Here is a 26,213-nt window from a genome sequence, read left to right as displayed (position 1 = left end):
CCTCTGATACAATGTATCGCTGATATGTTACAATGTACTGTTGATATGTTACAATGTACCTCTGGTAAAATGTATGTTACAATGTACCGCTGATATGTTACAATTTACCTCTGATACAATGTATCGCTGATATGTTACAATGTATCCGCTGATATGTAACAATGTACCGCTGATATTTTTACAATGTACCGCTGATATGTTACTATATGTACCTCTGATACAATGTATCACTGATATGTTACAATGTACTGCTGATATGTTACAATGTACCTCTGGTAAAATGTATGTTACAATGTACCGCTGATATGTTACAATTTACCTCTGATACAATGTATCGCTGATATGTTACAATGTGTATCGCTGATATGTAACAATGTACCACTGATATATGTGACAATGTACTGCTGATATGTTACAATGTACCGTTGATATGTTACAATGTACCGTTGATATGTTTTACAATGTACCGCTGATATGTTACAATGTACCGCTGATATGTTACAATGTACCGCCGATATGTTACAATGTACCGTTGATATGTTACAATGTACCGTTAATATGTTACAATGCACTGATGATAACGTTACAACGTACCACTGATATGTTACAATGTACCACTGATAATGTATACAATGTACTGATGATAACGTTACAACGTACCACTGATATTATTACAATATACCGTTGAATATGTTACAATGTACCGTTGATAAGTTACAATGTACCACTGATAAGTTACAATAGTACCACTGATATGTTACACAATGTACCGCTGATATGTTTCACGATTTTACCGCTGATATGTTACAATGTACCGCTGATATGTTACAATGTACCGCTGATACACAATGTGTATGTTACAATGTACTTCTGACATGTTACAATGTACCGGCTGATATGTTTTATATGTTACAATGTACCTCTGATACAATGTATGTTACAATGTACCTCTGATAACAATGTATGTTACAAACGTACCACTGATATGTTATAATCAATGTATCGCTGGATATGTTACAATGTACCGCTGATATGTTACAATTTACCGCTGATATGTTTACAATGTACCGCTGATATGTTACAATGTACCGCTGATATGTTATAATGACCGCTGATATGTTACAATGTATACCGCTGATATGTTTACAAATGTACCTCTGATACAATGTATGCTACAATGTACCGCTGATATGTTACAATGTAAACCGTTGATATGTTACAATGTACCACTTGATATGTTACAATGTACTGATGATAACGTATACAACGTACCACTGATATGTTACAATGTACCGTTGATATGTTACAATGTACCGTTGATATGTTACAATGTACCACTGATATGTTACAATGTACCACTGATATGTTACAATGTACCGCTGATATGTTACAATTTACCGCTGATATGTTACAATGTACCGCTGATATGTTACAATGTACCGCTGATATGTTACAATGTACCGCTGATACAATGTATGTTACAATGTACTTCTGATATGTTACAATGTACCGCTGATATGTTTTATGTTACAATGTTCTTCTGATATGTTACAATGTACCTCTGATACAATGTATGTTACAACGTACCACTGATATGTTATAATGTATCGCTGATATGTTACAATGTACCGCTGATATGTTACAATTTACCGCTGATATGTTACAATGTTCCGCTGATATGTTACAATGTACCGCTGATATGTTACAATGACCGCTGATATGTTTACAATGCACCGCTGATATGTTACAATGTACCACTGATACAATGTATGTTTTGGACAATGTACCGCTGATATGTTACAATGTACCTCTGATACAATGTATAGTTACAACGTACCACTGATATGTTATAATGTTTCGCTAATATGTTACAATGTACCGCTGATATGTTACAATTTACCGCTGATATGTTACAATGTACCGCTGATAATGTTACAATGTACCGCTGATATGTTACAATGACCGCTGATAAGTTACTATGCACCTCTGATATGATTACAAATGTACCTCTGATACAATGTAATGTTACAATTAACCGCTGATATGTTTACAATGTACCGCTGATATGTTACAATGTACCTCTGGTAAATGTAATGTTACAATGTACCGCTGATATGTTACAATTTACCTCTGATACAATGTACCGCTGATATGTTACAATGTACTCCTGATATGTTTACAATGTACCGCTGATATGTTGCAATGTACCGCTGATATGTTACAATGTACCTCTGATACAATGTATGTTACAATGTACTTCTGATATGTTACAATGTACCTCTGATACATAAGCAATGCCATCCAAATGTGCTGATCTAACGAGTCGGATCGCTCGCACACGTTTGTTGTGCGGAGGAAAATATCACGAGTGTGCGTAGCACATGATCGAGGGATATTTTCCATCCGTGCAACAAACGAGTGTGATCCGACTCGTCAGACGAATACATAGGGTGGATAGTATATTTTTCACATACTGGGTACCTGTTATTATGATGACGTTTTGATGATTTCTAGAGTTTTAGTCATAACCGTTTCGCTTTAGGTCTACTTATGAGTAATCGTGAAAAAGTTTTCCTCCGATAACTTAAATTCTCCATACTGTGCTGATCATGCGAAATTTCATTTAGTCTATATTGTGCAAATACAATCTATCTGAGTATCTAAACATCAATTTCACATTTATATGATGCTGGTCAAACTATAATCTTAGAAATGAATACATTAAAATTCTTGAAACTAATGTTTTCTCATCTGTAACATAAATTCTCCCAACACAGTCTCTACGTCATTGCTAGTCAAACCACGTCACAATTCATTCATTAAAATGAAAACACATTGATGTGGGTCATTCTGACCACATCATATGTCATATTATATTTCACCGCATTTCTTGAAAACAAAGTGTATGCTATACTGTAATTTGCATATTTCAGAGTTATCTGACCTTGCGGGTTGGTATTAATTGTGACGTCATGTGTTTTCGAGCGTAATGTCATTATTTCAAGAGAAAACGACGTGAATTATGCTCACAAAATAATGACGTAGCAATCGATACCTACTCGAAAGGGACATATATTAGTTGTTTAATAGTAATAATGTATATAGAGAATACATGGTTAGTATCTTACAATACAAGGTTAAAGCCTCGTCATATCGCCTTTCCGTGTCGAACACCAAAATAAAACTTGTATTGTAAGATACTAACCTTGTATTCTGTTCATTATGCAACCATTATGACATTCAAATGAAAGCAAAATAGATAGGTTATTTACTTGTTTTCGCTCGAAGCGAGAGACCTTCTTTGATGCGGATGAAAAGATTCATTCATGTAACCGAACGAGAGTGTACACCTTTTTACATATGCAAACAGTACCAATAATTCTAATTCAGTGTGTAATATCACCGAAACAATTTTAATAATACTCAAAAAACAATAATTACTCATCAAAGAAATAATTAACATTACATACCTTTGCTATGAGCCAAGAAAAAGACGATACCACCATACAATATTTTCGATACCGTAAAAATGACGTTATTCCGGTGAATGTGACTTCACTTTTTAGCGAGACTGAATGACTTTTCATTCACCGGAAGGTTCAAGTTCTGGGTTAAGTTAGAAAAAGTTCCGTCAGTAATGGAACAAATTCACGCGATCGTACTGACCGATAAAGCATTTCGTATTGACGGATGAAGCACAAGTTAATCGGCAGTAGTTATCCGTCAGTATGTGGGGCAGTGATAAATATTTACTAGACTGTGTTTTAATTTCATAGCGCATTAATGTGGTGTATATAAAGTCGGCTTAGATCTAGTACCGATATGAAGTATTCTTAAAGGTCAGTAACGCGGATTGTTTACTTATGCTTGCAGCCAGAGTTAGAGCATGGCAAACTAGGTGACCGGAATAATAGTAAATTGGTTACAGTACCTATATAGTAGCAACTACATGGAGTGTTCGGGAAAGAATGACAGGACATCGCGCATGGTCCATGCACATGTTTATTGCCAATGTAGGTGACCGAAATAGTAGATAAACTTTACAGAATAAGTATGGTATTGACTACGTGGAATGTTTCTGGGAGGAATGACAGGACATCACGTAGTCAACACACCTGTTTTAGCTGCGCAGTAAAGTTTTTAATACAAAATGCGCATATCACAGCCGCTTCTGACTGTCTCAACCAGGTCCAGTCCGGAGAATCAAAACATTTATATTTTTGGTAAGCCTGCATCAGGCGCCGGTAAGTGTATATTCTAAAGTAAAATTAAGTAAATTTTGACAGTTTATGATGAGCTGGGTAACCTTTTGGGACAAGTATTGTTCCAACGGCACGTGGACCAGTCACGTACCCAATTTAAATAAAGGACCCCACAAGGACCAGTCAGACGGGACACTAAGACTGATACTGATACGGACACGAGACTGAAACAAGACTGAGACTAGACATCTGGCACCGGGTACTTTCCACATCACACACTACATCTACCTAAGAGAGCGCTTCCGCAAGGGTCATTGAATTGAGAGAGAGAGCGCGATCATTTGTACATCTTCAGGCTGAATAAAAAACTTCAGTCGTCAACAGGCTTCGTATGCTACTCCTTGTCTTTGTTTTTCCATCCAACAAACTTTTCGATAGGACGATGTTCACGGGAAATGCTCTATTAAGCTATGTTGATAAACACAATACATGTATGCAAGCTACTTCTAAATATTAAGCATGATATTTTAGGAATGAATTTCAATACATTGTACTGTGTTCTTGATTATTCTTTTTTTTTTCATTTCATGCTTCGACTGCAAGGGGATTTCCCTAAAATGCGTGTTGTGATGAAAAGGGAATTCTCTTAGAAGTAGTTCCGGCCATAAGGTTAATGCAAGAGTTTATGTTACAATATACCGTTTGATATGTTACAATGTGCCGATGACATGTTACAATATACCGCTGATATGTTTTACAATGTACCGCTGAAATATTCAATTTGGCTAATGATCACCCTTGTTTTTGACCTTTACCCTTTCGTTTCGTATTTTGCCTCCGGAACTAATCATTAAAACAATCCGAGGAGTTCGAATGTATTCACAAACCGAAAGTAGCACAGAGAATCTCTACTTCTTTTGAGACAGTTAAACATGTGGATGTAACATAGTTTAATGTTATAACATAATTATGCATCGTTTTGAGATCTCCTTTAGTCGATATTCAAAACGTTTAACAGACAAGAGGAGTCGTACGCGTATAAATTTGTAGCTTTAATGAAGAAACAGAGACATTGGACATGTACGTAATACAACTAGTTTAAGACTATGTCTATGCAATAATGGTCGCATTCATCTGATTGAAGATTATGTCATGTATTATAAATACACGTACCTTGTTAATTTTTCTGAAACTTTAGACATAAATTGCTTACATGTATGTGTACAAGAGACGCTAGGTACAGTATCAATCATGCAATGGGGAACCTCAAAAAAACCTCAAAAATACATATATGTTCCATTTCTCATTTTCCTATACCAGCACACATTTACATGTATTTTTAAACATATATAGTTGTTCGCACTGTTTGGGCCCTAATACAGACTTAACACATACATGTATAAAATTTTTCACAAATAGCAGTAACATATTATTTTTTATCTTCAGCAAGCAACATGACCCATAGAAGTACCATTGTGTTTCCACAAGGTGTCAGTTAAAACTGGTTGATAAAAATAAAGAAGTAAAACAGATTCAGCAATATGCAATCTAGGGGAAATTAAATTAACTCATAATACAAATATGTCACACATACCAAGAGGTAACTACATACATGCAATTGTAAAATATGTGTAACATTAATAAAAGCCAATGAATTAATCCTTATAAGATTTCATACATAAGGAAGGTTTCATATATGTCAATAAGCACATTTTTCTTAAATATGTTTTGAGTGTGGCAATTTATTGGCTAGGGTAGTATGAGATGAAGAAGCTCAATTTGTTGTAACCATAATTGGTACATAGATAGTTCCACATATGCCCACATGTATAGAGACAACAAAACAACAACAAAATAACACAAACGTAAACAACACCTTTTTTAGCACAAGAAAAATATCTAGTAATGCCCATAATATAAAAAAAAACCCCCAAATGTCTGTTTTTTCAGATATTTTCATTTTAATTTTTTTTAATAAAGTAGTTAAAATAGTTAACGGGGAACCATTTTTGTGGGTAAATTCATTAAACAGTGTTATTTTTCAGTAGCCACTGGTTTTTTATCATTTGTTTATTTTACAAAACTGTTTCTTACAGCTCTCAAAATTTTGTTGTGGGTCTTCTGAAGCGACAGTTATAAATATGGTTATTTGATTATTAGTTTCAAATGAATTAATAACAGGTGGGGTCCAATCTTCACAAATAAATAGTATATCTCTTATTCCCAAATCTTCACCTATATGAAAGTTTGTTTTGTGCTTATATTATTTAACCAATTTTTGAATTCTTTCCAACGATTTTGTCCTTACTTTGCCACAATAAATTAGTAAGTGTTCAATAGTCCTCTGGAGAGTAATCCTTACAGAAGGTGTACATAATCATCATCAATATACATTAATTAGGTGTAAAAAAGTAATTTTGAAGTTAGAGAGTGTTTTGCTACAAGCTATAGGCATCTTTACATTATTCTTTGTCACTAAGTTATATACTGACAATCGCCATTGAGATTTCTTTTTGATAGAAATAAATTTTTTATCTCATATTTTTTTCCAAAATGTAATAGATACAGTGTTCCTGTACAATTGTTGAAAAGAGAATCAATGTTTCTAAGACTTTTTGTCACTTTATACAAGCAGTAGGCCTATACGGACATTAAGCTGAGATTCTGAGAATAACTAGCATAATGAAAATTCAGCAATGCCATCATATGGGAAATTTTTCCCCTCAAATCACAGGAGTTTGACGTTCTGTCCAATAATATATATTATACATATCATGAAGAAAATACCCCTGTATACAGATATATAGGGGTATATTTATATATGTACGGCTATTACAATATATTATGGATAGAACGTCAAACTCCTGTGCTCAAATTGTGCCCCCGCCCGCCCTGCACACAACAATACCTAGATACCGCCCCGTGATTAAAAATAGAATAGTGCATAGAAAGTATTTGGTAAAAAATTTTTGTTTAACATTGTGTTAAAGCTACCGTTATTTAAATTCTTATCTAAACCTGCTAATCATAATAGACCAAAAAACAGACAAGAATTTTAACAATTGGAAACATACCCGTGTTAAGACACATATATACAATAAGTAGATAGGCAACTCCGCCATTTTCTACGAACGGCAAATGTACCTCTGTAAGTGTTTAGTGTTTTTTCGATGAAACTTTTCATTAGTTAAGAATACATGCAAGTAGCTTCGACTTAGGATAATGTACTTAAGAGTAGAAAGTTCCGAATTATATCATAGATGTTAGATTTCAATTTTTTGGATAGAAAAAAATAATAATTTTAAACTATAGACTTAATAAAACAAAATGCACTTCCGGTTTTAAATTGTGGGATTTTTCGAAAAACCTTAGTAAAAATTGCCTATTTTCAGATGCTTTCAAAAATCATATTAAATGAAAATCAATCGGGAAAACCAGTCACAACAAACCCATGATATAATGTTTAAACTTTGGGTTGATAGCAAAAAAATCAATGTTTTAAAGAATACACATAGAAGTTTAGCCCATGTAAAAATGCCTATAAACCGGAGGATCCCCCGCTGCCTGTCAACCAAGACCAAGAAGTGAGTTTCCCAATTCTATGTATATAAGTGTTTCTGCCGTGTTTAAATGAGAAGCGCCGAATAAAGTCCGATGCATACGGAAAGAGCTGTAATTTCTTCATCGGAATTTTTCGGCATGTTGTTTCCAATCCATTACTTACCACGAAATTCATATATACTTTTATAATACCATAAAATGTCATATTGTTTGCAAATAAAATATCTTACACTTAATTCAACAGATAACATTGAAATGTATTTCACCTGTATATTGATACTCATGGAATCGCATACCTAAAAAAACTAAACATATTTTATACAAATTAAAATGCCAGCTACCGGCCGCTGACCAGAGAGGTCGTTGGAGCCTTCGATATGTTACAATGTACTGCCGGTATGTTACAATGTACCGCTGATATTGTTTACAATGTACCGATGACATGTGACAATGTACCACTGATATGTTACAATAAACCCGTTGATATGTTACAATGTACCGCTGATATGTTACAATGTACCGCTGATATGTTACAATGTCCCGTTGTGATATTTACAATGTATCGCTGATATGTTACACATGTACTAGAGCCGGTATGTTACAATGTATCGCTGATATGTTACAAATGTACCGTTGATATGTTACAATGTACCGCTGATATGTTACACACGTAACCACTGATATGTTACAATGTACCGTTTGATATGTTACAATGTACCGCTGATAAAGTTACAATGTACTGCCGGTAATGTTACAATGTACCGTTGATATGTTACAATTGTACCGCTGATATGTTACAAAAAAAAAAAACAAAGTACTGCCGGATATGTTACAATTGTGTACCGCTGATATGTTACAATGTACCGATGACATGTGACAATGTTACCACTGATATGTTACAATAAACTCGATGATATGTTAACAATGTACCGCTGATATGTTACAATGAACCGCCTTGATATGTTACAATGTCCCGATGATATGTTACAATGTATCGCTGATATGTTACAATGTACTGCCGGTATGTTACATATGTCATCGCTTGATAATTTACAATGTACCGTTGAATAAGTTACAATGGTACCGTTGATATGTTATAATGTACCGCTGATATGTTACAATAGCACCGCTGATATGTTCCAATGTACCACTGATATAGTTACAATGTACCGTTGAAATATGTTACAATGTACCGATGACATGTGACAATGTACCACTGATATGTTACAATGTACCGTTGATATGTTTACAATGTACCGTCTGATATGTAACAATGTAGCCGCTGAATATGTTACAATGTACCATTGATATGTTACAATGTACTGCCGTTTTATGTTTACAACGTACCACTGATATGTTACAATGTACGCGATGATATGTTATAATGTACCGCTGATATGTAAACAACGTACCACATGATATGTGAACTATGTACCGTGCTGATTAATGTTTACACATGGTACCGCTGATATGTTTACAATAAACCGTTGAGAATGATTTTACAATGTACCGCTGATTATGTTTACATTAGACGTACCACTGATAAGTTACAATGTACCGATTGATATGTTACAATATGTACCGCAGATATGTTACCGCCGGTAAGTTTACAATGTAACCGTTTGATATGTTACAATGTACTGCCGATATGTTACAATGTAACTGTCCGGTATGTTTACAATGTTACAGTCCGGTATGTTACAAATGAACTGTCGCGGTATGTTACACATTTACCGTTGATATGTTACAATGATTGTTACAATGGTACTGGCCGTATGTTACAATGTTACAATGATACTGCTGATATGTTACAATGAGTACTGCCGATATGTTACAATTTACCTTCTGGATAGCCAAGCACCGTTTAAATGTTTACCAATGTACCGCTGATATGTTTACTATTTACCAATGATTAATTCAATACAAATTCATGTACATCAACCTCGCAGCAGTATGCACAAAACATTCATGAACGAACAAGAATATGTCATGAACATGAGTCGTGTTTCAATGGAACGTTAATGAATGTCTAAGTTGGAGACCGAGCGGCATCGGACTATCATGAACTCAACGGGGGAATCAAGAATTGAAATTTTTTCAAACCAATATCCATATAAAATTCTTATTACAATAATTATAATCCATATATATTATAATAACAATCATTAAATCACCAAGAGTTATACAGAGTTCATTAATATTATTTCATACTGCCACCGATAAGCGCTAACCACATCCTGTTTTTCGAAGTGATACGCATCAATAATGTTTCATAATCCAATTCCCGGTAACTTAGCATTTGTCCAAAATAAAACCAATAATAGTAAAGCCATTATAGTTTTATACCGGATACTTATAATTCAATAGACATTTTGACAGAAATTCCCAAACCAAATGAACACTGCATAATGCAACAACAGGCAATATCAGTGAGCCAACAATTTCAATGAAGAAAAAGGAACAGCATAAAAATCAAAACTTACTGAAAGTGTTTCCATCAATGCTTAAGGTGGAATCCTAGGAATGCAATAAAACCCGTTCTTTTTTTTTTTTGTAAATGTGCCAACATTTCTCTTTTAAGATGTTATAATGTTTCCCCATCTACACATCGCCAGTGAGATACAGCGGTCAGTTTTTGATGTGACTCTTTTGGCGGGAAATATCTATAGTGACAAGACATGTGACTACAGTGTGTGGAAATTCCCATAACATACATCAAAAAGAATTGACATATCAAGTCAGTGAATCATTCACTGAAGATTTATGCATTATAGACTCTTAAAAATGAATGAAACATTTTTCAGCCATTTTGGAAGAATTTTTGATTAATATTAGTCATTGCATAAAAAATCTAGACACAATTGTTCCTGAACAATCTATCGAATGTGTCATAGATTCCTAAACTTTCGTGAAGTAGATCATGAGGTTCCATTTGATTGAATATTCATGAACATTTTTTCAGAACCATAAACTACTAATATTCTTTCTTGAAAGATATCATGAAATCAATCATGAAATAATCCCTGATGGCATTAATACTTATCACGCAATGTACATCTGTTTACAATAATACCACTGATATGTTACAAAGTACCGCATGATGTTGTTTCAATGTACTAACCGGTATGTATATTTTACAATGTTACCACTGAAATGTTTACAATGAACCTCTGATACAATGTATGTATACAATGTACCTTTTATATGTTACAATTAAACCGCTGAATATTTGACTACAGATGTACCGCTGATAAGTTACAATGTACCGATGATGGTGTTAACATTGAACCGCTACCTGCATTGAAATGCTTGTGTGTCTTGACGATGTTATGGGCACATTTAGAAAGTTTCCGATTTGTAAATGGTATACATCCTGAAACCCGTTAATCTCACTTTCGTAACAGAAATAAGAATTTTTGAATCGGTTTTATAGGTCCCACATAGAATCACTGAAAAAACTAAGAACGGCACGACTGGCAGTAAAATCTTACAATTATTTAATTCCCCGTGCTAGAAAACATACAAATACAATAACATGTTCTCGAGGTTTGCAGAATAAAAGCGGTCCACATGCACTGTAAACAGCAGGATAACATGGCCGAATGGAAGGCTACGAGGAATTCCTATGGTACATAAAACACGAAAGATCTGGAAAAGAAAAACAATAATACATGACAAGACGTAGGTATATATACGCAAAAAAGACCATGGTGTGAAATATAAGGTAAAAACACCAAGGAAATAGTCTCATCATCACATTTCACCTTTTTACTTATACGATGGTTTTATTGATATGGAGCAATACCAAAAATCAACATGTAATAGTCCATTTTAAAAATGCCCGCTGCCTTTCGCTTCCGAAAAAAAAATCCTAAAACAAATATATAAAATCTAAATAAAAAGCCTAAGAGAAAATTACAGCGCCCAACATATGCAAGCTGCCCTGTGTAATATTATCTTGACAATGAAAATTATATTTTCGCTATTCATTCATTCGCTGGTGCAGTGAATATAACACCTAAATTGTGCGGTAATAAGTACGACGACGGGAAACAATAGACGAACCCTCGTTTATGGAAAATTAACATTTGTGATTAGATTGTAATTAAATTAATATCAGAAGGTAAAGGTAAGTGAAGTATAAACATCTAGCTTAAAACATTTGTGGACTCAATCTTGCTTTTTATTTTCTTTCATTACAATAATCAGTAGCCGTTTCGGTGAAAGGAGCAGTTGGCCTTTTCCAAATACGGGTTTTTAATTTTAAATTAATGCTGTATTGTTGAATAACTATCCAGCATCCAGCAGAAAAATAGCGGCTTTTTCGCGCCAGAACTATATGCATCCAGATAAGATTGTACTGGTTGCAATATTAGAATCATAGTAAAAACAAATTCTTTACTCATGCAATCCTGTTGTAATTCGATGCTGTGCAATCAAACGATAAAAATACTGCGTTTATCATAATTAAATAAGACCCATTCATCAATTTCAAGTCGATATTCCTATTTAGGAACATAGTTTTAGTTATAATACACGTGTTAGTAACGTACCATCCGATAACAGGTCACAGTATACCTAAACCAAAACCTCCCCTCCTAAACCAAAAACCCACTCCAAAACCAAACCCTCCCTCCGAAAGGTGCCCATAGCCGCCATAATAAGAGAAATCCTCCATAGTAGCCTCCATATGGGGTAATAGCCCTCCATAGTAACCGCCTTAAAGGGAAGCCACCTAGTCTTTCTGGCAAGCCCAAAACCAACACCAAGAAGTCCAAGAAGTCTTTCTACACCTTCTTCTCCTCCTCATGCCTATCTGATTGAGCTTCAACGTCCACCCATTAAAGCTGCAGACAAGAAGGAGAACGAGAAAATACTTTCAATTTTAAAGTTTCTCACTTAAGAAGCAGTACATATGATAAAGATCATACCAAACAATAATTCTATTTCTGAGTGTTTTGTATATATTTTATATGAATTCCAAGTATGAATCTCTCCATCTTAGAAGATTTATTTAAAAGCATAGCAATCCTTTTTATCCAGTGTAACGAAATTACACTAAAAAAACATTGCTCAATTGTATAGCGTCCACTATATAAACCAACTGGAGTAACCGTATCATCCAAACAATTACTATAGATATAAGATCCTCTAACACATACCGATCAGTGGATACTTTTATACTATATTCATTATAAATACTAGAAAGATTATCGTCACGACGCCCCTGTCCAACAAGTAACCTCTTACACAAAGTGATGAATTACTTGAGTACATGTTAAAGTATGCATAATTGCTTTCCGCACACAAACATAATCGTAAAAGATTTCATTTGTTTGTTTTCTCCTTTCTATTCAACGCAAATTAAAAAAAACAACGGCGTTTTGATTTCCACTTTAACGATCTACTACAGATTTAGTTGGTCATTTGACCGATAATGTTAAACTTTATGACTCTTACTGATCGACGACGTCTTATCCCATTAACATCTTACCGAGACTTTTTGTGTGAGATAAAGATAAATAAATTATTCATTGGACTATTAATGTGACTTTGTGGAAGACTCAATAAGATACAATTATATAGTCATAGGAAATATCCTTTTCGTAATTGAATGTTGTTGTTTAGATTGTAACTTGAATGTGGACAAATTTTGTACCAAATAAAGAGTTTGAAGAGTAAAAATAAAAGGTTTGCATATTATAACCTTTCCTGACCGAGAATTAATTATAATGTCCAGATTGCGTGAATTAATTTTCCTGATTGTGTATATTGTATACTCCATCCAAAGCTTTAGGTTTTCTTATGAGCTAAAAAGCTTAGCTGTACGGGCGGCTGGAGTTTTAAAACAATGACATTGGTCTTACGATAAATCAATTCACATAAATAGGCAGTTCTACACATCTTTCTAACTTACTAATAATCTAACAATTTTCAAAGTCGTGTTGAATATATCTAATAATGCATTGGTCAATATTTCACCTACAACACCTTGATATATATATTTGTATTTCAATTGCAATTAACGCTTATTATAGTAACGTACGTTAACTCGACTTTTTCGGTGATTTTTAAGTTAGCAACTTTCTATCCGCTTGAAAAACTTTCCCGAAATGAAGGCAATTGTAGTAACAATACAGAACGAGCCACTACCCACGGCTAATTGTAGTTGACCTTTTTCATCACTGAAATGTAATTCAATTTAGTACATAATTAGCAGCATTGTACTCACCCAAACCTAAAACGAAGGCAAACATTTTGCAGCGAAATAATAAGTAGTGAAGAATGTAAGGACAATGGTTTGGCTTAGAAATAGGACTCATTCTATTACCACTAGAAACCCTAATCACGGTTTGGTGCGGCACCAATTGGTTTCATATATGTGATGGAATGATGTCAAATGACATTAATCAGCAGTATAACTTCATTTCAGCGGGAACTTAACAAATTAGATTACGATCTATCACCACTGGAGATATTAGTCCCCGCTCAAACGTTATCGGATTATCACGATGGTACGTGAATTGATCCTCATTATTTGCTGTTGAATATTCTTACTAAACGATTTGACGGCATAATCGAGTTGGAAAATACAATTATTTTTCACTTTCAGACGCATATAATCGATTTTAAACCCTAAAGAAGGTGTAAACAATTAAAAGAATGTCGTTGTGTTCAAGTGAAGAAAAGTGATTAAATTATTTAAGGATACTTGCCTCGGAGTTTTTAACGAACGGATTCCATAAATATTCAAATGGATTTATTTTTTTTAAAATCAATACGCAACGACGACGTCTATATTTGTGACGTCCATGGTAAACGTCGATTTTTTTTTTTTGCGCCATATCATCTGATTTATATTCTTCATAGTAGTTTTCAGAAATTACGGATTAAGTAGGAAAAGACATAAAAATAATAAGAGATCAAGTACATATTGCCTTCGAGATTTTTCTGTTTTGTTTTTCTGATTGTTGTATCATTTAGAATCTTTTTGACATGATAATCGACTTGAAATGGCCGAAAAGCTGATAAATATAAGTATGTTTTTGTTACAGAATTTTTAGATAAGTAAAACTGACTATATTTAAAAAAGCTATTGATATCACAAGTAAGCAAGTGGAATAACATGGCAGCATTAGCGCATGATGTTAAATGAGCCTCCAATTATTTTGAGGTTGAAATCTCACTCACAGCGACATAGAAAACCACATTATGATGCGTATCTCGTTTTTACATTCATTAGTGCATCATTAGATAAGTAGAAGTGATGGGTTCGGATTAAACCGGAACAGTATATTAACTTAAGGGAATTTAACACACGCACAATGTACTCCTAACAGCGAAGTAGCAGTTCTATGATCCTATATTTTGTGTGTTCCAGAGATCCTGACAACATAAGCCCTGCTCTTAAGTACCGTAATAGCTTGCTATTTATCACGCCAATAATTCCTGTATTATACATCGCATGAACATACCAATGATTTCGAAACACTTGAACATGGCCAAAAATGCCAAAATGTTCAATTAAATAAATCCTTGAAAGCCCCATCGCCAAATTTTAAAATTAAAAACATATATAATAGATTAATTTTAAGCCCAGTGTGGAGTTTGCATAGGCCAATGAATAAGGAATTCGCAATAATTTATATTCGCTAAAGTTAAACAGATATTATTTACAGATACAGACTGTAGTAAAAAATTTTAAACACAAAAAGGGACACTAATATATTCGACCGGTATCCTGTAGACGTGTTTGTACTAGGCCTATAAAGTACGATATCAATGTAATTATATGTTTCAAACTCTATAATATTTTATTCTAAATAATGTTAGTATAAACATAATGCGAGATACCTCTTCGCATTGAAGTAATGTCTTGTATTTCGTATATAAAACAAACCAATAAACACTATATTAGTTGCAATATAATTGTTTATTTTTTAAATTTTTACATAATATAAGTTACGTTTGAAGACAAAATGAAGGATACTGGTTTAGTAGGTCCAGTCACTCCTATCAGATCTTTCTGAAAAAAAATGTTACAATTCGACATATGATGATGCAAATCTTTTATACACTCATAGTAGATAATTGGTACACTACGATGACAAGGTAAAATGTTTATAATGAAAAATATAAGCATTTACCTTCCAAAATAATCATTGCCTAATGTTTGCAAATTAGATCAACTCAGAGATCAAAATACATAAATAAATCAATAAACCCAAAGAACAGTTAATATCCATTTTAGGGACGCATTCTTCTGATGATTCAGTCGTGTTTCAGGCATAGAGACAAAGTTCGTAATGAAGATTTTCAGGTACAAATTTTATCAATATTTGTAGCAAGTTGTAAGTTGCAAATTTTGTCAAGAGTATTACATGTTCTATTCTTAGTAGATATTGTTACACGGAGAATTTAAGAACATTGCCTAGATTGGCGGCCATTCCTGAAAATGTGTTTTTCCCGCCTTTGATTAGAGCAAAAGTTTTTACCATTTTTTTACATATAACTTGTTTTTTACATAAATCATTACTGCGGTCAGAAGATTTAGCTGTATCGAGCTAATATTAGCTATAAATATTTGGTTGATGGAAAGTATAAATATTTAAGCATTTAACGTGTTGGAATGACTACTCTTTTTGTAACTTAATTACTGGACATTTGAAGTGAGTAATTTGGAGCACTTTTATTTTTAAACCTCTAAAAATGTTGAAAAATAAACAATTATTTTAAATGGGGCAAAAACTTAGGGAAGGAGGGTAGGGGGGATCACTCGCAACCCCCATTTTTCTGCTTGATTTAGAAAGAGCCAATTTATTTACAAATAGTTTTAAAACAAGGTCTTATCTTACTATAAACGGTAAAATTTTGGCAAAATCTTGTTAAAAATAGGGCATTTTGTAACTCAAAAGCTAATTAAGGGGTAGGGGTAATATATGTTGTTATTCATGAGAAAAATAATATGAGGTCTTATTAAATCATAACTAGTTAAAAAAGACCACACAAAAATAATTTTTACATAAATCCCATGAAAATCAATCACCACACTTAGGAAATTATGGGCTTTAATCTCTCCAGTGTATATATGGGTCGAAACGGCTAAAATTCTCATTAATCAATCATTTATGTCCATAAGTTTAATTTTCTCAAGTTTTTTAACATTTTTTCAGGATTAAAAAAAATACAATATTTTTTTTCTCTTACTTCATGTCCACTAGTAATGAATGGTGCCAAATGTGTTGTTCTAGGATAGCCAAAAAGGTGTTCTTAACCCACGAGATATCCCAATAAAACGATCCCAACCTTTGGAAACCAGTCCCAGATATTCCTTAAGCGCATGTGACACCTGAACCAGTAAACAAAGGACAAGGACGATACTTCTACCGTTTTTCTCATGGTGGCATCAGCTGGACAATTTCATAAACATAACACACATAAAAACACACATACTTTTATGGTGGCCACAAGCTTTATGCAAGGTTGTATTGTATTCGACAAATAAATAATTATAAAAAACGGTCCAAGTACAGTTTTAAAGGAAAAAAAAAATATTAAGAAATCAATATTTTTTCTAATTTAAGTAATTGAATACCATCAACTTTCTGAACATACATGTAAGTAATTGTCAAAAATGTATTACGTTTATCCCGTGGATATAGTATCACCAACCTTTATGCACGACACGAGTATCAACAGTCCAAAAGTTTATTTCATCATAATCATATATAAAGTTGGGCCAATATGTGAAGTAATTGTGGTAGAAAACAAGTTAAACAACCGGGTTTTTTATTTCTTGAATGTAAAGTTAAATCAAAAATAAAGAAATTTCTAATGTTAAAATCCTTATACATAGGAGAAAATAAAAACTATATATTTATATTGAATGCAACGAAAGCCACGACATGGCCTTCGTCCCCCATGTACAAGCATATGTATGCAGTCCCGATAATGTCACATTTTGAGAGTGTGTATGTAATAGGTGGTACGGTCCAACTGGTGCAAATATAGACAATTAAAGACAAATTTAAGAAAGATGATATCATACACGAAAACTTTGACTCTGTAATTCGATAAGTTGCAGTTCCTTCATATAGAAAAAAACAACATCAAAGTAAAGGAATAATTGGATAATTTATGACACTTTAAAGTAACACAAAAAAATATAAGTCCAAGCTGAGACAAGGAATATACTCTTACCTTGAGCCACCCTTATGGAATAGTAAGACAAGTGACCGCTGTAAGCTTTTGATAGCGTTATTTAGGTCCATGACACTACTTATGTTGATCGTAATGCTATGGTTATACTACATTAGGACGATTGACGTTTAGAGTGATAATACTATTGTAAATGATAAGAATTATAATACATTTTCATTGAATCGTGACGAAGCACCTGACTAAAGGTTACCACAAAGTTCTCCGACGACACCATTCGTTCTTGTTAAATAAAAATAATTGGTAAATCACTGATTAGAAGTTTACTGATGATACACTGAGTATGAAGTTACATGATTAGTATCTTTTTACATACCGTTTAAATCCGGGTAATTAAACGATTTTTACATCATAAGATCCAAATGGGATTATATGTAGGAAAACTATTACCAAATTTGAAAAACTTCGTGTTAAATATTCTTAAATGATTGTGAGTACGTGCCAATTTCCGTAAGCCAACATAGTTCGTAACATGATGGGAAAGAGCAAACAGATTATCAAGCGCCCAGATCGACGGTCTCCAGGGATGATGTTTACGAAGTAGTGCAAGGGAAAGGTCAACTGATATTTGGAACAGCCGAATAATAACCGAGATCTGAATAGTGACTTTGACTGAGTTTTTTCGGGGTTGTGACAAACATGCCAAATGCATATTCCGCAGGCGAATAGCAGAGAAAAACCTTGACGATCGCAGCGAGACACCATGTTGACCATGGGAAAAAGTCCGGCGTTGACATGTGTCAACTTGGATTCTGGGTCAATGACTACCTTTTATAACGTTGATTATTATTCAGATTTTTATGAAGTCGACCGTCACCTTGACAAGAAAGGCACTGAGGTAATTCAGAAAGTTGAAAGCTCATTTAGTCGCGCTATGGTCTAACGTGTGTCCGTTATGTCGGATAATGGGCTCCACCTTTCAAACGGGAAACACAATTTTCTGACTTGCAAAGGCCGTATGAGTTCCAACATGTCATGACTAGTTCGCGTCAAGATACCCGCAATCTTAATGGGAAAGTGGGAAAAACGCTATCAAAACCGCCAAACGTATTCTTGAAAAATCCAAGAAGGACAAGACAGATCCCTACTTGGCAATGTTTGGATTGGAGGAACCACACCAGGGGAAATTATCAAGTCGTCCCCTGTCCAACGGCTATATGGAAGACGCACCCGTACGCTGTTACCGCTAACAACAAAGCTGTTGGAGCCTAATGTGGTTCCAAACTCACAAACTCGAAAGGAAATTGAGCGAAGGAAAGACAAACAACAACAATATTATGATAAAGGTACCAAGGCATTGGCTGAACTAATGCCTGGTGAGACAGTCAGATTAAACAAACGAGTTTCGGAAAGGAATGGACAAAAGCAAGCGTGCAAGATAAGGTGAACATTAGATCATACACAGTCAAAACAGAGGACGGGTCAGTAATCGTAGTATCGTAGAAATCGGCATCATCTCAAGAAGACCCCAGAGGTCTTCACTGAGGATGACAATCAACCCATTTTGGAATCGGAGGTGTCTGAACCAGCGATGACGAACGTCAATGAAGGAGACGAGAGGCCGCCACAAAGGACGCATGAACAGACAGTCGTAGAGGTTCCACTGAGGAGATCGACTCGAGAAGTACATCGACCAAGTTACTTGAAGGACTTTGTGTGTCTCGTGAAACGTGCCACTATCCTTGAATAATATGTTTACTTTATGCGCAAGTGATAAACAGTTCAGTAACTTAGTCTGTCTAGTCATGCGATTGAAGGGACAATTTACCAAAGACTTTTTTTATTTTGTTCTTGTTTTAATAGTTCATTTGTTAATGTTAATAATTTCAGCGAAGACTGTGAATTAAGTAAAAGTGGCACCATCGCGAAAGAGACTCTGATCTTGATGAGTATAGTGAGTTATGAACAGTGCTAAAGAAAGGGGATGTAACGATAATATAGAAACTACAATAATGGTTTCTCCCCATAATAGACACTCCCTTGAAAATGGTACTTCCGGTTTATGATGTCATCAGTTTTTGTGTATACCATGTGCTTGTTATGATGGAGAATGAATACAGTCAAGCTGATAAGTGTGTTGGGTTTATGTCGATCACAAACATCATAAATGACGCTACAACAATGTCATTTCCTCATGTTTTTTTTAAATTTTAATTTGATTGTTTTCGGGTTGTGTTTCATCAACGGTCTTTCAACAGAGCGCTTTCCCTAAACGGTTAACACGCATCCGGAAAGAAATAATTTCTTTACTGCAATATAATACTAAATTGTTTTTTTTTTTATATTCTAAGATACAGATATGTAATGATACAGTACAGATCTAGAAAATAAAGATATGCTTCATTACCTGTATTACAGATTTACGTCTACAGAGGTGATATCTCGGAAATTCAAATGGACGTCGTTATAAAAATACTCGTACGGTATGGTTAAGGGGGGGCGGGGGGGCCACTATATTATGGTTGTCGAATTCACATTCAAAACGTCGTTATAAATACTCGAACGGTATGGTCACGCCGTCGAATTCTATGGACACAACCAAACGTCGTTATAAATCCTCGAACGGTATGGTCACGCCGTCGTTACCAAAGCATCTATTTGTTTACCGTGTAATTATTATAGATAACACGTAATACATCTTTAAATGGCTTCTCCTATTAGAATGATCCATAACTTTGACATCTATTGGTTCCTCATCGTGTTTAACAGAATTATGAATTAGCCCGGCATATTTGAGTCTGTAATCACTAGCACATTGATGTTAATATATCGTTTCACGGCTAAAATGTGATTATACCAAATATATCAAGTAGTTTACTGTTGCTAGCCCACAATTAATAAATCTAACCACATATTACCGGCGTGTCAAATGTCTATGTGTAGATTAACAGAACCCCCCGTGACAAAATGAGACTGGTATATACCATATTATAGTTATATGTGCCGTAATTTTCATACTCACGAATCTAAAGCTTATAACATGTTATTCGCCACCAGAAGTTACCAACATTTTGTTAATTGCAATGCGTACAATGCGTAGGTTTTAAGTTTACTGGCACAAATAAAAGCTGAAAATGATTATGTCAGTATTGTCAAAGATCATGATATTTACGTCTGCAGTGTAATAAATTGAGTCCATACAGTCAGATCATGAAGTCAACTTGTAGTCTATAATTTTGTTTAACATTTCTACAGTGTTATCAGTAATTTTAATATGATTTCTGCATGTATATTTCCATCTAAACATACATACATATAAAAGGCATACACAATTTTACAAGCAAAGGTCCTCAATATTTGGACCCCCTCCTCGCCCCGCGCCCACAGGAGGAGATTAATTGTTTAATTCAACACATAACCATATATACTTTATATATTTTTTTCATATAATCCTTGTACACATTTATAGACAGTACGTGGTGTCGCTAAAAGGAAATTAATGAATACGTAAATTGCCATGCGAGCTTCGAAGGTGCGATATTTTGGTGTTTGGGGGGGTCCGAGAGTCTCCTACGAGAAAAAAATATTACGATTTAGAATGGCTAAGATGAGTTTTACGATGCATTTTGATGAATTTGCAAGCGCCGAAGACGCGAGAATGTGGTGTTCGAGGAGCCGGGGGTCTCCCTCGGGCAAAATATTACAATTTAGAATTTTACGATGCATTTTGATGAATGGGAGTACCCGAAGACGCGAGATTTTGGTGTTTGAGGGGGTCCAAGGGTCTCCCCCGGGTAAAAATATTACGATTTAGAATGGCTTTGATGAGTTTTACAATGTATTTTAATGATTTTAAAGCGTTCTTAACATTATAATTTTTTATTGAAAGTTACCTGCATTTAGAAATGATAATTGTGAATGTCGTCATATCATTATGCAACTCTTTTCGATCTGAACATACCGGCTTCACACCATCGGCACATTGTCGTGTGTAACACAAAATAACAATGAATTAATTGTCTTGCTAAGTCATATAAACAAAGAATCTTTCCAGACATTTTTTTATAGTACGTAGAATTCCTTCATTGACTTTTTAGTCTAGTTCATGTGTATTGACTTTTTACTGTTAAATGTTTCAACGTTATATGAATACATGAACGTTTAAGGAAATGCGCCGCGCAGCGGAAAATTGTCTAAAATAAAGTACGAAAATGTGCAGGAGGACCCTTTTTTCTTTCAAATGTGCAATTTTAGAACAGAGGTGACTTTTTGAATTTTTCATCAGTTTTCTGAACTGAACTTCACAAACCCAATATTTACAGGCAAAACCTGCAAAAAAGTTATCTCTTTTCTAATATTTAATTAATTAGGACTGTTTCAGTGAAGAAGTCAATTTTTACCCTTTGACCTTTGACCTCTGAAATAAACATGAGCCCAGAAAAAATTTGATATTCTGAATAGCAAACAATATGCAGCTGACCCTAATGTATCTTCATGCAAAATATTTTGCTTATCACTGAGTGGCCGTAAAACGGCCCAAAGTGATACTCCTCCTTTCAAATAAAAAACAACTCACTAGTGTGAAGTATTGTAATTCCACACATGTACTAAATTGTATCATATCTACATCCTTACTTAGTGGCAGCTAAATCATTGTGTCAAATAATATTAATACATATGTACTTTAACGTCTTTAACAATTAGATTGACAAATGTGACCGAGAACTTGAAGAATCGGCAGAATATGAAATTCGAGAATTTTGGAAACTGATTTCTAGAAAGAAAAACAGGAAATCGCAGGTACATGTATGTAACAAATTGACGATATATCAGTTTGTTTGTAACAAACCAAAGGACGTTGCGAATGGTTTTGCGGAATACCTTAATAAGCATATTTAGTACATCACGTGACAGAATACTGGATTCTGATTGGCTACACACATGGGTACTATTTGCAATAGTGCCCGGGCAAGCGCAAGCGGGCACTATTGAAGTGGCGGCAAATTCAACGTGAATGTATTGTGACTTCACCATTACATGACGTCATTATAACGTTGCGCTTCGACCAAGACGTCAAGATGGCGGACAGGCTGTTGTGTGCGAGGATGGAAGCAAATATTGCTTTTCTATAGATCACTCTTGTTCTACTGATCTACTTTTAATCTTCATGAAGCTGAATCCCATTTTATAGAAAAACAGATTTTTACGATAATTCATATCTTGCACTTTTAATGTAACAACGTGGTGTGGAAATGAAGATAGCGTTACGAGGTGTCGCTTAATGCCTGGCTTGACGTGCTTATGTTATGATGATGAAAACGGGTCTCATGTGAGGGTGATGTACTACCTTCGGCTCGGGCACTATTCCATCCCTCGACAATATTATGAGGCAATAGTGCCCTCTCAACCAGGCCATAATAGATAAATATACTGACAAGGGAATTTTTCCAGCTCGATATTTTAACAGTCAAATGAAAGAGCATTCAATGGCTATTCTGTCATTCTCTTTTCGTGAAAGAGAAACTGTAATTCGAAAATTGAAAACAACACTCGGCAACGATGAAGTGAATAACGAACATCTTCGATAAGGAGGAGACAAATCATTCGTATGATAATGAAGTTGTTCAACGCAATTAAGTCTCAAGGATACGTGCCGAAGACATGGAGGATGGGCCTGACCATACCAAGTTATAAAAAGAAAAATAAATTAAACCTCGTAAAAGCCCGTATAGCGGTCACACGACAGAGAGGGACTTTCAAATTGGCTGCTTAAAGTAGCGATGGAATAAGACATCGTTTACAAAATGGGATGGTTCTTTGTTTTTTTTATACATGTCACTAAATAATATATGTGCGTATAGAGAGAACAATATCTCCACTAGCGATGTATGCCAGTATGGGAACCACTGCTGTTGGATTATTTCTGTAATAGACCCTTACAAGAGGTAGCAGGTGAACCTGACCTGATTTTCAAGAATAAAGTTTAGAAGGCTCGAGTAGGGATTCCGACGAGAGACATATATATCAATGTCCGAATATAAAAGAGTCTCTCGAGGAGGAATCTCCATATGGATGCTTAGGGTTTATGATTTAGTACAATATCGGTCGGCAATCGGTTTGCTTCTGTAGCAGGAATGGATTTTTAGTGTTAGGAATCATAGTTAACAACGTCTGGTTGGGTTAATTTATGGGCCAGTTGTTATTCCTGGCATCCCTTAGTTGAAAATCTCATAGCCTATATTGGTTGTGGGATTGATACTTCGGCATATTTTGCAATAGTATTCTTCGGTAGCTTGTCATGTTGATATTTTCTTGTGTTTTTACCGGATGTAGACGCGTATCTCCTTCCGTTTGTACTTAATAGCCATTGGCCGATAATTTGGATTACGTAATGTTTCATTGGTTGACTATTTTCTATAGCATTAGGCCAGGATCGAGTATTTCGTAGCTTTTTGCACGAGACTTTTGCCGTATTCTACACGGGGTATAAATTGATGTGTAACGGGATAATTTGTCAATCTATAGAAGCCCTTGGCTGTAGGCTCACTTCTTATTCCTTTCTAGTCCCCTCTAACGTTAGGAGTCGGGCGGTGACTGTGGGTAGGTTTATTAGGTGCTAAATGTTACAGTATTGCTAAGATGTTAGCTGTAGGTTTATACTGTAGGTGTAGGTATTAGTATCTGTATATTTCTACGGTCCCTTGGGTTATATATTTGTACTGTACTTAAGTTATGGGGAAACGTGTGGAAGTTGAGAGAAAGGCAGTATATGTATATTGTGATATGTTTTACCTTCGCAATCCATGTGTAGTTTAATAAACATATATCGTTAAGTTTACCTCTGCTTTGACTTTTACTTCATGGCACACGAAGCTGGTTTTTCTTAGGTGACCTTTGACCTTGTACTCAACGGACGTATAGGGACGGAACCGCGAGTGATTCCATAGAACCTGGGTTACTCAAGGTTTGTGACATATTAAAGGAAACGACAAATCGAACCGTTACACAAATCTACCAACGTACTCATTCTATTGATATCACAAAAAATTGTTTACCATATGAAATTGTCCGATGTTTTATAGAGGCTGCAGATCAAGAGCAACTTTCATGTTAAAAAACTTGTAGCATTCATTGATTGTTAATGATATGTTTGACCAATAATTCTAGCTTCCTACTGATATTACTATATCTATTTCATTTGAATATACATAGTTTAAGAAATAAACTTAATTAGAAATAAATAATTATGAAGTTATTTGCGTCACTGAGACTCACTTTGATAATTCATGTAGCTGACACTGATTTACTACTGGGTGGTTACGAATTATACCGAAAAGGTAGGAAGAAGTTCCGGAGGGGGGGTTTAGGCTGTGTAACATATCTAAGTCTCGTTTGCGCATCCTGTCGTGGACACCAGGGACCTGGCACGAATATTTTTTAAATTACCAATAGTATATTATATATATTAGAGTATCAAGGGTATGAACTCGGCGGTCGAGAAAAACGGACCTATTTTTGTTAAACCGTGATTATTTTAATAAATGGGTTCTATACAACATTGACGGATATCTTAGACCTTAAAGAGAAATAATTTATCTTTCCATTGAGTGCTTGATGACTAATTCATTGGTCAAGTATTGACGATGAGTATGGCTTGATGAATCGGGAAATTTACGACAAATATGCTAGGTAGACATTTCCCTGTCCGTCGAAATGTACGTCTCGGCTCTAATAGGTATCTCAAAAAACCAAGCCAAAATCACAAAAAATCTACTAATTATAACCTCTATTACATATGGTGGCTGATTACGGCCATCTCGTGTTGTTGTGTTGTCGCCTTGTCGTGTTGTCGCCTTGTCGAGTTGTCGCGGTCTCAAACTGCGACAATCCCGAGATTTAACAGTTAAAATGTCGACTTGTCGCGTTTTTCGAACCGCGACAAGTCGACAACACGACAACTGACGACAAAGTCGACAACACGAACAAGTCGACATTTCAAACACGCTAATTAGCGCGTACAGAATCTCGTGTTGTCGCGGTAAAATGTCGACTTGTCGTGTTGTCGAGTTGTCGACTTGTCGTGTTGTCGCCTTGTCGTGTTGTCGACTTGTCGTGTTGTCGTGTTGTCGACTTGTCGCCTTCCTGTTACACATGCGCAAACAATGGATAACACTCGCCATATTGGATTGCTAATGAAAATAATTGTGTGCATGTGGTTGTAGCTAGATGAAGATATTTGATAGCAATTTCTTTACCGAGAGTTGTCAAAGTATTTTTTCTCTGAACTATGAA

General features: G+C 34.9%; 1 protein-coding gene across 1 annotated transcript in view; it reads right to left on the bottom strand.

Annotated features, from left to right (window-relative positions):
* The window catches only part of LOC138318963 (zinc finger protein-like 1 homolog), a 433,896-nt gene that overhangs the window by 394,228 nt on the left and 13,455 nt on the right, over window positions 1-26,213 (bottom strand). The gene's annotated exons all lie outside the window — the stretch shown is intronic.

Source organism: Argopecten irradians, chromosome 3 (genome assembly GCF_041381155.1).
Source record: "Argopecten irradians isolate NY chromosome 3, Ai_NY, whole genome shotgun sequence".
NCBI classification, from domain to species: Eukaryota; Metazoa; Mollusca; class Bivalvia; order Pectinida; family Pectinidae; genus Argopecten; species Argopecten irradians.
Note: the sequence above shows the minus strand (reverse complement) of the source record. Positions and strands in the feature narration are given on the sequence as shown.